General features: G+C 36.2%; 1 pseudogene; it reads left to right on the top strand.

The window, feature by feature from the left end:
• Positions 1–4,108: 4,108 nt before the first annotated feature.
• LOC145130272 (phosphoglucomutase, cytoplasmic-like) lies at positions 4,109–6,363 on the top strand (annotated as a pseudogene).
• Positions 6,364–19,722: the final 13,359 nt, after the last annotated feature.

Genomic DNA, 19,722 nt, shown 5'->3' on the forward strand with positions numbered 1-19,722 from the left:
AGGGACATAATCCATACTTTCGGATTCAGAAATGAATGGATTTTACCTAATCCATGCTCCCGGATTAAGTATGAATGACTATATCTAATCCATGCTCTCGGATCGGTGAAAAATGACTATGCCCAATCCATACTCTTTTCTAAGTCTTAAATTATCATATATTATCAGATATGTTCTTAACACGTATTCCATGCAAGATAAAATATCTCACACATAAACTCTTTAACATATATTAAATACTTTAATTAATACTTATATTAAAATCATGGGCGCAGTGTTTTAAACCATGTCCCTACGTTGCCATCTAAGGTAGTGGGGAAGTATGTGCACCGAAACCGTTCGTCTGGCTTGAGGGACGTCATGGTCCATTCGTATGTGTCAATGTGGCTATCTGGGTCGGTAGTACCATTGTATGTTTTAAGGCGGGGCAGTTTGGCGGTGTTAGGGATTTCGTATTCCAGGAGTTCTTTGACGAACGGTGATGTGACACTTCGTGATAAACAATCTTGGTTTGGGGTCCGCTGAGTGAAGTGATACCATGGTTGTTGCATTGCCAAAAAGGGTTGTACTAACATGTTGTTATAGGCCGTGAGGTATGGCGTTACTGAGCCGTAGAAGTTTGACGGCTGAAATGGAGTAGGGAAAGTGTGGGACATGGGTATTTGCTGTTGGGTCATGGGTATTGGTTGTTGGGCTATGGGTATTTGATGTTGGGCCATGGGTATTTGTTGTTGGGCCATGGGTATTTGCTGTTCGGCCATGGGTATTTGTTGTTGGGCCATGGGTATTTGTTGTTGGTCCATGGGTATTTGCTGGTAAAGTGCGAGTGGTGATGCTGACGCAGTGCCCGCCATCAATGACGGGTGATTTTGTGGTTGTGGTGTAACACTTGAGCCGATTATAGTATTGTTTGCATGTAAGCTGTTTACGAAAGGCGTTATAGGTGTTGTTTGGGAGTTGCTAGGACCGGTGGTGTTATGGAAGAATGGCGGTAAAGGGAGCACGATGTACTGGTTAGGCACACCGCTATATGGGAATGGTGGGGGTGTTGTGTGGGTCAGAGTAGACGACGATGTTTGGTTCTGGGTTAAGACCGATTGCATGGTTGCTGCGACGGAGGTTGGAAGACCATCCAGTGATGGTGCCGTCACGGGATATGGTGGTGGACCACCGGATGATGGCGCTGCCTCAAGAGATAATGGTAGGCCACCGGGTGATGGTACTGCTTCAAGAGACAGTGGCAGGCCACCGGAGGATGGTGTTGCCTCAAGAGATGGTGGCGGACCACCGGAGGATGGCACTGCTTTAAGAAACGGTGGTGGGCCATCGGAGGATGGCGCTGCTGGAGTATCGGTTGCTTCCAACGACGCCATCGGATGTATCAGGCTATGCGGTGGTTCCGATGTCTCACCTTCTTCTTCATGTGTGGTTAGGTTGAAGGAGAAAAAGAAAAGGGTTTGTGTATCTGTTATCACACAAACGAATGGCGCTGAGTGATGCGACCTGGCTCCAAACCACCTTGGTTGCTGAGAGATGATCGACGGAATAGAACCTGAGAGGTCACAAAGAAGGAAAAAACGTCAACCGCTCTCCGGGAGGAGGTCCCGAAAAGACGCTCCAACAGTAAAGTTTAGTGGGATGAATCTGGAAGTATGAAGGTGAATGATCGGGGGAGAGTAGCTTACCTCTCAAGGCATAGTGATCGACCTTTTATACTAAGGATCCTCCTCGGTTCGTACGAGGGACAAGGACTGCGGCCCCGACATTATCCGATGTCCTTATTGGAAGACCATGCTCCACGTTCGTGTCCGGTCCAACGATTGGTCCAGGTGATAATACGCTGGTCATGCTCTTTGTCGTCTGGAGTCGTTATCTTTGGACTGTAGCTGAGGATAGCCCTTAGCGAGGGCGGACTTCCCACTGCTAAATCAAACTAATAATCTCTGGTTGCTGGTTCGACAAATCCCCAAGTTATCAATATCAAATAACACCCAATTAACAATTGGATTCCAAGCTATAACCATCAATCCATACTTAGGGTAAAACACCATTTTACCCCTTTCCTAGTTTGGTCCAAGACTAAGGTACAAACTCACAATCTAAAAGGCCCAAAAAGCAACTAACCCTTCAAGGCCCAAACATGACCCAATATTCCAAATTGGGCCCAAACCCTTACATGGGACTCACCCCAAGGCCCACTAATTTTTCATATTCCAAACACTTGCATTCAAATGGCCCAACAACACCCCAAGCATCTAAGCCCAAAAGAATGGTCCAAACTCAAAGCCCAAGATGCAAAGCCCATCAGACTGAGTACGCGGGGCGTACTCAGTTGTACGCTAAGCGTACATGATGTAGGGCGTGTACGTTGTGCGTACTGGCTTGTACACCCAACGTACTCCTTCTATTCATCCATCCTTCATATTTAGCCCTTAATCCCTTAAGATTTTGCTCTAAAATGTAGATCTGACATCCTTGAGCTGGATTATCACGTAAAGTTGCTAACTTTACGTTCATACATGGCTAAATGAAGCTCTTAAGCTTAAAAGGACTTAATATGTGACTTAATGCATGCATGAGACCCAATACCCCATAAAGCATGCACCTTTATGCCTAAGGAGTCCATAAAAAGCTCAGATCTAAAAGAATAAGTCCTTAAAACGTCCCAACTCCTCAAACCAACCCAAAAAGGGACCAAAAGTACAAGTCAAGGTATGAACTTGATACTTCAATATGCTTGCAACAAGGGTGATGATTCTAGATCTATAACCTTCTCACCTAGAAAATCACCTTCAATCTTCTTTAATTCCTTCACAAAGAGCAAAACAACCACCAAATTCTTTTTAAGGACTCAAAAACACCATAAAGGAGGCTAAGGGTCGATTTCTAGGGTTTGGGAGGCTTAGAGACTGGTAAAGAGGCCAACCCTAATGACTTAAGGTTCTTATATAGGGTGCAACACCCTAAATTAGGGTTTCATTAAGTCGCGCATATGCCTCGCGTACATAAGTATACGTCCGCGTACGTGTCCAGAGTCCCGATCAAACCTCGCATCAGTACGCTAAGCGTACCATGTGGTACCCCCCGCATACTGGCTTCTCCGCTAGTACGCTAAGTGTACCATGTGCTACGCCCCGCATACTACCCAAGGACCAAAAGTAGAACTTTTAAATAATAAAGGGAAATAATGAAACATACCAAGATCCAAGTGTTACATAAACACCTCAAAAACTTATTTTTAATTTTTTTAGAAAGTCACTAGTATAATGAGTAGAAGTATCCCTTAAATTTTCATGATTTTTGGAGAATTTTCTTTTCTCAGTTTTTTATAAAAATTTAAAAAATATTTTTTTTTCAAATTTTCATGATTATGAAATTTTTGTAGATAGTTAAATTTGAAAAACTTTGGTTTTTTCAAAAAAAATTTCAAAGAAAAAAAATTTATGACCAAAAATAAAGTGAGTGAATATATATATATATATATATATATATATATATATATATATATATATATATAGAGGAATGATCATTTGATAACTCAAAGTTTCCCGAGAACCCGAGAACTAAAGGTGGAGCGTTAGATCAAAATCTTGAATGACTTAGATTGATCATGGCATAATTGTAATTATCACTTGTATCGATGGTATCTTAGACATTTTATTAATATTTACAAGGGCAAATTAGGAATTAAAAATATCAATCATAATAATCAATTTAACAAATTAAAAAAAAAACCCACACACACAAACATGTGTTTCTCACTTTCTCTCTCATCTCTCAGGTTCTTCACAACTTCATCATCCGCCTCCTTCCGATGAATATCTCTCCATGAGATCTTTCCGCCACCGATTTCCGCCAAGGATACCGCACAGACTAAGGATCGACGATCCACTCCATCTACCGCCTTCCTCCTCCTTCCATCCTCCATCTCTACCTGTTCTGACAAACAACAACGACTACCAATCCACGATCCTCGTCTGGCATATCAACGACGTCAAATCCACGATCCAATAGATCTACGTCATTCATTTTTATGTTCGATTGCAACAATAAACCGTCAAATCGCATTTGTGGATCACCTCTATCTGGCGAGGATCTTATACCGCCAATGCCTTCTTTTCCAATCGCACCTCCGACCGCCACAAACTACACAAACATCGTCACATATGGCTCCAACCTCCACAGTTCCCACCTATGTATCGATTATCAAGTAAGTATCATCAACCACTTCATGATTGAATTTGTTTTCATGACCTCGATCTGTTACATTGAAATGTTGATAATCTGATTTACTTCAGTTTAATTCTATTCTTCCAATGTTGTTTGACATAGAATACTCTTTGAATCAAAACCACTGATTTTCGCGAGAGTGGAGATCTCCTTGTTCCGTTCACCACCTGTTCGATGAAATGCCTCAGAGCGTTTTGGGTTCTTTTGAGATCATAAGAAGTGACATCACATGGAGATCATCCTTTTGCGAAAATTGGAATACATCAAGTAACATTTGCTATAACTTGCATTCTCGTTTTCACTTTATCGATTATTGTTTTCATCATATATTACAACAGTCTAGTTCCAAATGTTTTTGTGCTCTAAAATTCAACAAGCTCTTACAATATTTTCACTATTTCTGATGCTTTGGTGCAGACCCCCCTTACCTTGAACCAATGTTTCTTACTCATATCAGCTGGTTCTTTATCCCACTTCTTCTTAGATCGCCTGTTTGAGGTAATATTTCTCTTCAGGTTTACATAATAGAGGCAAAAATGATAAGAGTTATTAGTTGATCAGAGATCAAATATGGGAAAATGGGCATTCAACCATGTACACTTAGATACTGAGCCCAATTAAGCTAAATTTGTCATTTTTTTTATTATTTTTATAAAAAACAAAATACATCTTACTTGAAACTAAGTTGGTATAGTTCAGCAGTCAGCAGTCAGCACTAAATGGCTATGAGAAATCTATGAATTCATGTTTAATTCAAGTTCAGATTAAAAGACAAGGAATTGTTGCATAGCTTAAAAACACAATATATTGGATGCAAATATCTACTATTCCTTCCCCAGACCTCTAGTTAGCAACTTATCCAAATGAAAAAAGTCATTCTTAGGGACAAAAAGTCATTCATTTGACATGCTCCTTTGTTATTTTTACCTGTAACTTACCAATATCCATGTTCTCTTGATAGAATATGTTGATACATGTTTTGGTTGCTTTCATCTTAACTAGCAAACTGATGTGATTGAACTTGAATTTTTTCAGGAACCGTATTACTTGCACAATTTTGTTCAATCAACATTCAACGCCTTTTCTGCTGAAAAAATTAGAGGTAGAGACCATGCCACTTCTAGTTCATTAGTAACCAGAGTTAGCAATACTCTTTGGAGATCTTTCTTTCTTTTTTCCTCATTAAGTTCTGAATGGGAAATGTCTGTCTGCATAAAGTACTATATACATAAAGTCTTTTTTTTCTAGACCCAATAAACCATCTGAACGGGACTAAATGACCATTTTACCCTTACATTTCAAATGTATTGATGATGCATTTTTCTTTCGCGCAGGTTCTACACTTGTTGTATCAGGTGATGGAAGGTACTACTCAAAGGATGCTATCTAGGTGCTTACATCAACCTTTTCTGTTGACTTATCAAGATTCAATGCCTGATATTTTATATATAAAAAATGCAGATAATAATTAAAAATGACAACTGCAAATGGTGCATGACGTATCTGGGTTGGTCAAAATGGTCTTTTGTTAACACCTGTTGTATCAGCAGTTGTACGTGAAGGAGTTGGTGCTGATGTAAGTTTATCAGGTTTCAAGATATTTAATAGAATAACCTTACTAAATCAATAATTAATAACCTTTATATATTTAATTTTCTAGGGTTTTAAAGCAAATGGAGCATTTATATTGACATCCAGTCACAACCCTGGAGGTCCAAATGAGGTATGTGATATTTTCTTAACAATAAAACTCTAAACATTGTTAAAGCTTAAAAAAGTTTACTCATATTTTATGTGTGCTTTTCAGGATTTTGGAATTAAATACAATATAGAAAACGGTGGGCCAACACCTGAAGGAGTTATTGATAAAATCTTTGAGAACACTAAAACAATAAAGGAGTATTTTATTGATGAAGGCTTACCTGATGTAAAGCTGAATTCTTAACCTATAATAAAATTTAATAAAATTATATTTAATATTATTTTGATTACATATTTCCCATTTGTGTTCAGGTGGATATCTCTACAACTGGTGTTTCATCCTTTTCAGACCCTGATGGCAAATTCGATGTTGATGTTTTTGACGCAGCAAGCGATTATGTGAAATTGATGAAGTATGTTATCACAATGTAAATGATGTTATTGCCCTTCATTATCTAATGGCTTAAATGAACTCCTTGTGATATATGTAATCATATTCTATTTTGTTACAACAATGAAAGTTTTTGATGTGACATCCCCATTTTCACGGCCAGAAAAGACCGATTTTGTTATGCTTTATAAAAATCAGAGTACTTCTTTTAATAAAAATGTTGCGGAATTAGTTCCTAGTAAAACATGATAAATAGATTATCAAAACATTTCCGAAGAAATGTATTTTTATTCATTTTAAAACATTTGGGATGTCATCGTCAATACATAAACATAAGCATAAACAGAACTTACATTCATTTACACTAGTGATTTACATCTCTTTTAAATCTCTCAGTGTAAAGTAGCTTCATATTGACACCTGTGATACAAATAAGCTTGAGTGGGTCAGGTTGGGAAACCTGGTGAGTACATAGGGTTTTCAACCCACAATAATATAATTATTATGTTTAAACATCAAACAATCAACCCAATTACCCATCCCCATTATCTTCTTTGCTCTTAAGGATCTACCCTAAGAATCAACTATTCCTCGTTCATTCATTCCGAAGGATCATCCTAAGGAATCGACACGAAGTCCATCGTCACCGGGGTTTAGGCACTAAGTCTGCATAGTCACCAGGATTTATACAATAGGCACTAAGTCCGCATAGTCACCAGGGTTTAGGCACTAAGTCTGCATAGTCGCCATGGTTTATAAAACAGGCACTAAGTCCGCATAGTCGCCAAGGTTTTGGCACTAAGTCTGCATAGTCGCCAGGGTTTATACAACAGGCACTAAGTCCGCATAGTCGCCAAGGTTTTGGCACCAAGTCTGCATGATCGCCAAGGTTTAGGCACCAAGTCTGCATGATCGCCAGGGTTTAGAGTACACCGGGTGAACACATCGTTCACAACACCTACAGGTTGCGAGCCTGCTAGTGTTCCACTGGACTGTCTAGAATAGTCTATAGTTGTCATCCATACTCTGCTAGATGACGGGGCTATCATTTGGGAAAGGCTTCTCACATCGTCCACCTCTCACACTCACCTCGTGGTCTATAACACCTCTCAACTCATCATCTAACTCATATTCCATCTATTACATCTACCCATGTTTTACCCAACATATTATCGTAGATATATATATATATATATATATATATATATATATAGTTTAAATCATTTAAAACATGTATAAAATCATTCATCCGGCATAGACAGCAAGTACTCAGATAATATGCACACATAGCACGTAGTTTATATAAAATACTTCATATCTATGTGTAAGATGAAAGTAACTATGCACTCACTTGAAAAGGTGGTGATTCCGAACTCAGACAGCGCTTCGCTTCTTAAAAAAATAATTTCTTTAGACGAAACCTAGTATTATTACCACTAGAGTTTAGTCTATTATTCGCCGAGACTAATTAATAGTCTAGCTATTATTACTATTATATAAGCGTTAAACAATACTTATATAACCCATAATAATAGCCCAAGTACTTATTATAAGTTCCTAATAACGTTACTATAATTAAATAAAAGCTATATTAAAAATAGCGTAGGCGTAACTCACTTACAACGGGTTTTATAGAAAACCGTAACATTCACATACGACCTCCTTTTTTGACGTTCTTTATATCCACGCGTAGGTAAAAATAAGATCTACAACTTTCATTTTGACTCCGTCGGCTATTTCTCGACCGATCTTAAATTTAACAGTACGAGGAGATTATACTGTTAAATGTCCGCGTAAAATTCATAACTTCTACATACGGACTCTGTTTTCATCTGTCTTTTTACCGTTGAGTTCCTATTAATGAGATCTTCAATTCTCATTTAGGTCGTGTAGGCCAAAAACCGCTCGATCTAAAATTCGAGTTTCGGGCCGTGCACTGCTATGCCAAATCTTAGAAAATTCATAGCTTCCTCATACGAAGTCAGATTTGGGCGTTCTTTTTTTGTATGTTCTCAGTTAACGTATACTACAAATTTTGTTTAGATCACTAAGGCTAAAAAGTCTTCTACCGTAAATTCACTATTTACGTCTCCCGGTGTCGTGCCGGTTTTGCCGTAAAACTTCGACGGGCCATAACTTCTTCGTTATAACTCGGATTTCAACGTTCTTTATATGTACGGAACCCTTGAGATGTATTCTACAACTTGGTTAATATTATTTATTCTAAATAATCTTTTGTCAAAAAGTCGTTTTCGACCTCTATTATCTCTAAATTGACTAGCCCGGATCTACGGGCGTTACAATTATCTCCGCCTTAGGATGATTACGTCCCAGAATCATCAACGAAACATGGCTCACATGATGACTCCATACGTTATCTCTTCATCCTAAGTAATAACCGTAACTTTGATGTTTCTTCGAACGAATATCTAACTCTAAGACTTCCTGATTGCAGGCGGTGCTCGATCTTGCACTTGCTCCCTATCTCACGTTAGACTCCAAATTATGACCTTCAAGTCACAATATCGATCCTTACTGGAGACTGCTTCTTCTTCTTAACAAACCTAAGATAAGTTATTTTATTACTAAAATGGAACGATGTATCATATTCCAATGACCTATCATCGTATGTTGCAATGCTTAGACTCAGGTCTCTTAGAGTCTTCCAGAACAGACTATACTTTCCTTCATGTTCTAATCTCATCTTAAAAGGTAGCATTTCTAGCTACAAGCAACTTTTCACGATACCTCTACTGATCGCTTTTTATTTCAATCTTCCGTTTTAAGTTAGATGCTACATCGAACTTGATTCTCTGAACCACATAACATACTCAGCGTGGTTGGACTCAATTTGATATGACCACTAGGGTCGTAATAACAATCATCTTCTTAGTCATTACCGAAACGATGGTAACGACATACTTAAATAAAATGAAATCGATTACTAGCTCCTTGGTAACCTTGTGACTTTCCATGATCCAAGTGCGAGTCATGTGCTTCCGGTAGTATAGGCCTCTACTACCATTCACACCTTCTCATACTCGTCCCAAGTATTGTCTCGCAGCTTTCCATGTTACTATCACAAAAACAATTTTAACACATAAAAATGTGTCCAATCAATCATAAAAATTTCCCTAGACTCTACTAGGATTTCTTCCATGTGTATCTTCAATAATCAATTCTACTTCAACTCGGTTGGTGATGGAAATGTCAGACGATGGGATAACTTCATGGATTATACCAAAAATCTTTCTTTCTGCAAATCGAAAGTTTACTTCTCCCGTACTAGACGTATTATTTATTAGATGCATTCTAAAGGCAAGATATGATTCTTATGATATCTTCCGATAAGTACCATTCAGTATCGTAAGCCTTCTCATTTCCTCCATTTACTCAATTCACTAGGAGTCTTCACCATGATGTTCTACACACCAAAGCAGTCATTTGGTGTATCGAGACGAGAATATAGATAGAGGAAGGTTTAGACGCGTATTCCTCCTTATTACTTCGAAAAATTACATGCCAGTTCTAATATAGTAATTAAACGTTTAGAAATCTGAACACATAAAGTTTCCAGATCCGGTCGGCAACAGACCATAGATCCGATCAAACGATAGCATAATAAAGCATCACAAATCATTTAGCACATAAAAGCAATTTAGACATCTTCCCTAAATGAGCTAGTGCCCGTGTCTATTCAGGTGTACTTCCTAAAATATATTAGACACACTCCTCACGATCATCGCTTAGCATTCTAAGTTTAAGTCTAGAAATAAATCCTTATTCCTAGTTCGCTTAAACTAATGCTCTGATACCAACTGTGACATCCCCATTTTCACGGCCAGGAAAGACCGATTTTGTTTATGCTTTATAAAAATCAAAGTACTTCTTTTAATAAAAATGTTGCGGAATTAGTTCCCAGTAAAACATGATAAATACATTATCAAACATTTCCGAAGAAATGTATTTTTATTCATTTTAAAACATTTGGGATGTCATCGTCAATACAGAAACATAAGCATAAACAGAACTTACATTCATTTACACTAGTGATCTACATCTCTTTTAAATCTCTCAGTGTAAAGTAGCTTCATATTGACACCTGTGATACAAATAAGCCTGAGTGGGTCAGGTTGGGAAACCTGGTGAGTACATAGGGTTTTCAACCCACAATGATATAATTATTATGTTTAAACATCAAACAATCAACCCAATTACCCATCCCCCTTATCTTCTTTACTCTTAAGGATCTACCCTAAGAATCAACTATTCCTCGTTCATTCATTCCTAAGGATCATCCTAAGGAATAGGCACGAAGTCCATCGTCACCGGGGTTTAGGCACTAAGTCTGCATAGTCGCCAGGATTTATACAATAGGCACTAAGTCCGCATAGTCACCAGGGTTTAGGCACTAAGTCTGCATAGTCGCCATGGTTTATACAACAGGCACTAAGTCCGCATAGTCGCCATGGTTTTGGCACTAAGTCTGCATAGTCGCCAGGGTTTACCGTTGAGTTCCTATTAATGAGATCTTCAATTCTCATTTAGGTCGCGTAGGCCAAAAACCGCTCGATCTAAAATTCGAGTTTCGGGCCGTGCACTGCTATGCCAAATCTTAGAAAATTCATAACTTCCTCATACGAAGTCAGATTTGGGCGTTCTTTTTTTTGTATGTTCTCAGTTTAATGTATACTACAAATTTTGTTTAGATCACTAAGGCTAAAAAGTCTTCTACCGTAAATTCACTATTTACGTCTTCCGGTGTCGTGCCGGTTTTGCCGTAAAACTTCGACGGACCATAACTTCTTCGTTATAACTCGGATTTCAACGTTCTTTATATGTACGAAACCCTTGAGACGTATTCTACAACTTGGTTAATATTATTTATTCTAAATAATCTTTTGTCAAAAAGTCGTTTTCGACCCCTATTATCTCCAAATTGACTAGCCCGGATCTACGGGCGTTACATTTGAGGATAATGAAGTGATATATTTGAATTTTGTTAATCATTCTCACATATCTATGCTGGTTATTTTGTATTTGTAGGGCCGAAATTCTGCATGGGTGAATGTGTACATCAGCAATTTGAACCCATCAAATGATGATTGGATTGAAGTTTTCTCCCCTGCCAATTTCAGGTTCTTATCATTTGTATTTTCTACTTTTGTCAATTTGTTTATTATATTTATAGCATCCTACTTCCATTTGTTAATTAATTAATAAAAAATGCATTGCTATAATTACATATATTTCTTAAAGTATAATAATTATAAGAACATATTTTTTGTCCCACCTTTTTAGGTGGGACAAAAAGTTGCAATTTTTATCCATCTTGGGATAAAAAATAGACCTGGTAGTCTATTGTTTTCAGCATTCAACCCGCTTCCCTAAAAACTCAAGAGTCAGCCCTCCGTATTTATGCACTGTACCTATTAAGGTTTGTTCTTTTATTTATGACATGGGTCCTAGATAGTTTTTGGATGTGCATTTTAAAAATGAGTAATCATTTGCTAAAAGATAAGGATAGTTAGAAAAATTTACATATATCTCAATAATTAGTTATCTAGCAACAACTCGTTACATTATTATCCAAATTTAATTATTTTGTCGTATATAATATCCATTGTATTAATTTGGATGTGATTCATATATTTACATGTGAATTACATGTGATTCACATGTAGATCATATGTGATTCACATGTAAATCTCATGTGATTCACATATTAATCATATATGAATGATATGTGATTCACATGTAAATCACAAGTGAATTACATATGAATTACATATATATGCACACATTCATATGTTAATCACATGAAAATCACATTTAATTCACATATTAATCACATTTGATTCACATGTAAATCACATTTGATTCAAATGTAATTCACATTTGATTCACATATAATTCACATGTAAATCACATGTGATTCACATGTGAATCACATATGATTTACATGTGATTTATATATGAATCACATGTGATTCACATGTGAATCACATGCGATTCACATGCGAATCACATTTACATATGTCATATGTAAATGTGATTCATATGGGAATCACATGTGATTCATACGTGAATCGCATGTGATTCATATGTTAATCACATGAAAATCACATGTGTATTTTTGTGAGTGTTTTTGCATCAATCATTTTTTTTAATTTTCTTGTAGATTTGGAAGAAATTTTGGTGAATACTGAAGAGGTGAAAAATAATAAATTGAAGAAATAAGGAAATATTGACACGAAGACATGAAAACGCTTTGAAATTTGTAGCATTTTTTAATTTTATATTTTATTTTGTATCGAATAAAATACTTGTACTATTATGTTTATAGATTAATTAATAAAAATGATTTTTTTTTATGATTTACTTACGAATATTATAGTATAAGAAATATACATATATGCATTTGAAAAAAATATGCATATATGCACCTAAAATTTTACTTTTAAAAAAAAATGTAGTTTTTTTTTTGAAAAAATTGCAGTTTTTTTTAAATGCATATTTTTTTGAAAAAAATGTAGCTTTCTTTAAAAAACTTGCAGTTTTTTTAATTTTAAAAATGCATTTTTTTAAAAAAAAAATGCATTTTTTTTTTGAAAAAAATGTAGTTTTCTTTGAAAAAATTACAGTTTTTTTGAAAAAAAAAATGCCGTTTTTTTAAATTGTAGTTTTTTTGAAAACATTGCAGATTTTTTAAAAAATATATATATATTTTTTTTCGATTTTTTTTTCAAAAATTCATGTTTGCTATAAAAAATTAAAAAATTTGCATTTTCTTTTTAAAAAAACGAAAAATACTATATATAAAAAAATCTGAAATTTTGATTTATGATGTAAATTTTTAGACATTTATATTAATATATTAAATAACACAAAAAAATTAAACATTAAATGAGATTGGTAAGATGACGATCATGTCCTTAATGGATTACTTTTGATCCAACGCTCCACTTTTAGTTCTCGGGTTCTCGAGAAACTATGAGTTCTCAACCGATCTCACCATATATATATATATATATATATATATATATATATATATATATATATATATATATATATATATATATATAAGAGTAATTCTAAAAATTGATTAAAAAGGCTCAATAATTTTTTCGCAAACGATACATGAAATAGTTTTTAGATTTAAATTTTTTTTGTTTAAACTAAAAGCTAAAATCACATACTCCCAAACGAAACTTTTTGTTTAAACTTGAAATAAAAAACTAAAAATTACAAGCTCCAAAAGTCCCCTGCCAAACATTCCCTAAGTCATTAAGAATTAATTAAGCATCAACCCTCTTATAACTAATTAGTTTTGTTACAACTAAGTCAACAATTTTCCTCTTCATATCTACAATTTCAACTTCAGGTCTATGATTTCCCTCTTCATATCTATGATTTTCTTCTTCAGATCTACTATTTTCGACTTCAGATCTTTGATTTTCTCCTCCAGATTATGAGCTCCGACGAACGGTGATAACCACCTCCTTCCTCCATCACTATCGATCGCCACTTGGTCTCAGATTTGGAGTCAAGAAGTTGTTTCTGCTTCATTTTCTCTCTATATAACGCAAAACATATTAGATCTGGTGCGATTTGGTCAGATCTGATAGTCGAACTTATCATCACTGACCACCGCCTAACATCGGTTATTATGGTTCGTTGGAACACCAAAAAACGTCACACTCTACTCCGAAGTCTAAATCTATTTCGTCTCCAGATCTTAACATCTAGATCTGATGGAATACAAGAAAACTCCTCTGATTTGCTTCGTCGGAACAATAGATATGACGAAAATCACCGCCAACAAATCTGACATCCAAATCTGATGCTACCACCGTCGATGTAACTCCACCTCTACCACAACCGAATCGGTGTTCATGGATCTGAAGAAAGGGAACAATCTTAGATCTAGACATAAGATGCATTGAAGGTGTTTGATGAATGCTTCACTGGAAACAATGTATGTTTTTAAACTTTGAATAATATGAATAAGTTTCTGAACTAGTTTATTAAGCTGTGAATGAAAGTCTAGACTAGTTTCTTAAGCTGTGAATAAGTGTTTTCTTTATAATTATTAAGTTATTAATGCATGGATTTTATACATATCTGACTGTTTCTGAAACATCCCAAAATACGACCCAAAAATTTTTGTTTTAATATTACTAAAAATCACATCATCGAATGTCATACATACTAAGAACCATAGAATGAGTAACTCAAAAGTCAAGTAATAGTATAAAAACAAATATTGTATCAATCATATCAAAATATCTGAATAAAACTCCCAGGATAAAACTGAAGCTGTGGTGTGTGCCATGCCATCATCCCGAGCTCTTCCCCTTACTTGCGGAAGTACCTGAAACCAAAAACTGAAACTGTAAGCACAAAGCTTAGTGAGTGCCCCCAAACTACCACATACCATACAATGACATGTAAGCAAATACTGGGCCCCGCCCACTGCATCGGGCCCCGCCCGGCATCGGACCGAAATCCGGAACTAGCTTGGGCCCCGCCCACTACATTGGGCCCCGCCCGGCATCGGACCGAAGTCCGAAACTAGCTTGGGCCCCGTCCACTACAGCGGGCCCCGCCCGGCATCGGACCGAAGTCCGGAACTAGCTTGGGCCCCGCCCACTACATCGGGCCCCGCCCGGCATCGGACCGAAGTCCGGAACTAACTGAACATTGCATAGCATAATCATAACTACTGGCATAAACACATATACTGCATACTGCATCGGACCGAAGTCCGGAACTCATATCACAAAAACATGCTTGAATCACAAAGACATCAAGCACACTGAACTACTGCATCAGACCGAAGTCTGGAACTACTGCTAACTAAACGGGCCGGCATTGTGGCCGTAGACCCGTTCCTACTGGAAGGAAACTCACCTCACACTGCTGAAGTCCCGCAGACTCAACCCCAGCTGCTAGATGACAGATTCCCGAACTGTCAACACCAAAATAACACCCAATTAATAATTGGGTTCTAACACATACTATAAATACATACTTTGGATAATTACTACATTACCCCTAGCTTGGCTTACCCAAGCCCAAGGCCCAATCCATAGGCCCAAAGTCAACTAGGGAACAAAGCCCAACATATGGCCCAATTTTCCAAATTGGGCCCAAACCTCTACATGGACTTCCCTTAAGGCCCAATTGTTCAATCCAGTCCAACACGTCTCATTCTAGGGGCCCAATATCATACAACCATCTAGGCCCCAACTATGGCCCAATTTTCCAAATTGGGCCCAATCCTTCATATGGGCCTTAACCTAAAGCCCAACTAATTACTCTAGTCCATTTAATTATTCTTGGATGGCCCAACACAAAGCCCAAGTGAAATTAGGGTTTCACATAAAATGACGATTAGGGTTAAGTGTTTCTTACTTAACCCATTAAGGACTTAATCCATTAAGTCCTTTACTCTACTAGATCAATGATATGGAGAAATTGGGCTTAATACACAATCCAATCTCAAAAGCCTAAAAGTGGGTCCAATAAGTCTAAGGCCCAAATGCTAACAATTAGGGTCTTCCACCCAAACATGGCCCAATAGGCCCAACACCAATCTCTAAGCCCATTAGGGTTTGCTAGTGGGGCACCATCCACTACCACCTCGGGTAGTGGTGGTCTATGGCGGCTTACGGCGGCGGCCACCACCTTACGGTGGTGGTTTTGATTCTTTTCATTAATCCAAAATTCAAGTTACATTTTACAAAGCTAATCTCAATTAACCATACACACACACACACACCATGGTGGCCGGTAGCAGTGCTTGGCGGCAGCCACCACCTCACGGTGGTGGCAGTGGCTGTTCTTAGGAATTCCGGCTAAACAAAACACACATACAATCTCATAACTGTCAGAACAGTGATAACACATGAATACACACCCAAAACTACACCCACAACCACCTCTCACGGTGGCTAGTGGCGGTGGAAAAAGGAAGAAACGGCAACAACGAGATAGCAAACACAACAGCCCCTTCGGGGTGGCGACGATGACCGGAGCAAACAGGAGTGAGCCAGCGGCGGCGGATGGAGCTGGGGGTTTCATTCGCCACCGGAAACAACCGCGAGTGGCAACTGTCTCGATTTCTCACCACCCATCGGACGAACGTCGGCCTAGCAATCCTTGATTTCGCCGGCAGCAACCAGCGTCACTCGAATGGTCGTTCCTGTTCCGTCAGCGGTGACGAGCAACACGACGATGACTAGTCCGCTGCCCATCACTTGTTGCGACGTCCCCGCAATCCGGCAGTCTTCAGCTTGCCGCCAACGTGAGTCACTGGTGGTCATTCGGAGTCTTGGAGCTTCGACTGATCGGGAAGGCAAGAGGGGAGTCGGGTGGTGACGGCGGCTGGAGGAGTGGAGGGATAAGGGTGGCGGCCGCTTCTATCATTTAGGGTTAGGGTTTGGCACCCGGTTATGTTGCGTTATATACCTGACTCACGAATCATTGCCCCATAATGACAAGTTAAGCCCCTCCTTTCCCTCATTTCTTTCAAACTAATCCATATTTTACACTTTTAACCCTGCCTTCAGAAATCTTTACAACTGAATCCAAAACTTACCTTTTAAGCCCTGATCCCATAAATTTCTTTCATAATAGACCCCTAAATTACCAATAAACCCTTAAATCTTCAAATCTTTTTCTATTTAAATCCATAAATTACCAAACGCACCCTGACCTCCGAAATCCTTTTCAATTTAGTCCCGAACTTTCATTTATTAATTTATTTAAATAAACAGGGCGTTACATTTTCAATTAGAAAAAGTTTTAAGCTATGAATGCATGATTTTTTTTATAAGTATTAAGTTGTGAATGCATGAATTTTTGTAAGTATTAAGTTGTGAATGCATGGTTTTTTTTTCATAACTTTTAGTTGTGATTAAATGATTTTTTTTATAAGTTTTAAGCAATATATGTATGAATTTTTATAAGTCTAAATGTGAATTTAAAGGTGTTTTTATTATATTAGTGTTTGCTCCAATAATGTGAATTTAGGTTTTTTAAGTTGTGAATTGTAATAGAGTGTGAACTGCTATCTAATACAACCTTCAAGGCTCCAAACATCATAAGTTATAATTTTTAACCTGTAAATATATTGTATTAAACTATGAATTTCTGTATTAAATTGTGAATTAAATGTATTAAGTTGTGAATCGAGTATATTAAGTTGTTATTAATTTTTTTTTTATGTTTGCTTCTAAAATATAAGATGAAAGAAGCATTATATATAGATTTTATTTTCTATAATTCTTAATAAAATATGCAAAATTTAAATTGTGAATATTATGTAAATTAAAATTTGAAAGAAACACTAGCCCACATATCTGAAGGTATAAATGTAAGTTTTAAGTATAAAAATATGGATGTGAATGTATAGTTTTTGTGTATTAAACTATGAATTTAATATATTAAAGTGTGAATTGACTGTATTAAACTGTGAATTGATTGTATTAAATTGTGATTTTTTTAATGAATTTTATGTTAAAATATGAATATTTTTATTAATTTTCTTATGAGTATTTTTTTGTGGAGTAAATATGTAAGAATATATTAGTTTTTATAATTGTTGCATTAAACTTTAAATTAACGACTTAATAGGTTTATTAAACTGTGAATATAATATTTAAGCTAGCAATGCATGATTTTATATACATATTTGGTTTGAAATGAATGATGGTTGCGATGTTGACATAGATGGTTGGTGTTGACGTGTGATACTTGGTGGTGGTGGTAGAGTTTGAGTTTGATTCTCCTAAATTTGTGAATTAGTGATATTATGATTGTATTTAAATTGTGAATTGTGTGTACTAAACTATGAATGGATTGTATTAAATTTTTTATTTTGTATAATTTTTGTGTTAAATTATGAATTGATGTATGAATGAAAATATTATACTGTGAAAATTACAGTTTTGCCCTTTTCATACCAAAAAGACAAAAAAATCAGGATTTTAACATGTTTAATAACTATTGTGTACATATTTACTTATAAAATGGGGTTCTTACGATTCTTAATATTTTGTGATTCTCATTTGAACCACTCCGTATATATATATATATATATATATATATATATATATATATATATATATACACACACACACACACACAAACACGCACACACACACCCCACAATGTAGATATATTATATACACCCATTTTGATTGTTTGGAACCGTAGAACTTGGTTGTTATATACAAACACTAGACTTAATGTCAAATAGTAATCCACCGATCCTTATGTACAAACTTCAACCAAGGTGATCCTATCACCATAATATAAACTCGTATTCACCAAATATCGCTTTTAGCTTTTTTTTATCAACTCAAATCACTTCCCGAGCAATCATTTTTTTTATTTTTAGCACCTATACCCACAACGCATAACAATTCCCACATAATAATCCCTTTAAAAACATCCATGAAGGTGATAACCTTCTTGCATCCTTCTATCCAACCTTGCCTCACTCCTTCAAAACAAACACAAAACTTGATAACCTTTAATGCATATTTTTTTGGCCCTCCTATATTGGAAAACACTAACTGCAATTCCAAATTCCTCTACTAGTACAAAAATGACCTACGGTCACAATTTCCGAAAAACGGTCTGTGACACTTTTTCTTAAAAGTGTGGCCAAAAGTCACTAAAAAAATTTAGAGACTGTTTTTGGATACATTTAAATTAGATTGTGTGGCCATTATATAGACAATCAAAACTTTTACGACACTTAATTATACCAAATGTGACAAATATTAGTCACACTCGAACACTGAGGCCATAGGTCACAATCAGCCACATATATCGATTAAGATTGTCACACTTTTTTTATGAGAGACAGTAGATAAAATTATCGTCACATGAGTTAGTTCTCTGTGTGTCTATAACCTGTTGCCTTTTTAGCCACATAACAGACAAAGTAGCTAAAATGTGACAAATATTGGTCACACTAATTATTTGTGTGTCCATAGGGCGGTTCTATACTAGTTGTATTTAGTTTACGCAAAAAATTAAAAGAAGTTACTATTGGTTACTTATGGTCATGTACCTTTTATTATGTGTGTCAAAATATTATGAATTGGCTTTAAGAATAAACAAATAATGTGTATGTAGGTAGCATTTAGTTACGTTTACAGCTATTATATATGTCTATATGTAAATATAGTCATAAAAGAAAATTAATGTCTTATCGTTATAATTAGGGGTCGTTCATTAAATATGTTACTTATGGTCATTTACCTTTTATTATGTGTGTCAAAATATTATGAATTGGCTTTAAGAATAAACAAATATTGTGTGTATAGGTAGCATTTAGTTACATTTACAGCTATTATATGTGTCTATATGTAAATATAGTCATA

The sequence above is a fragment of the Lactuca virosa genome, chromosome 8 (assembly GCF_052849685.1).
Source record: "Lactuca virosa cultivar CGN04683 chromosome 8, Lactuca_virosa_CGN04683_v6, whole genome shotgun sequence".
Classification (NCBI taxonomy): Eukaryota; Viridiplantae; Streptophyta; class Magnoliopsida; order Asterales; family Asteraceae; genus Lactuca; species Lactuca virosa.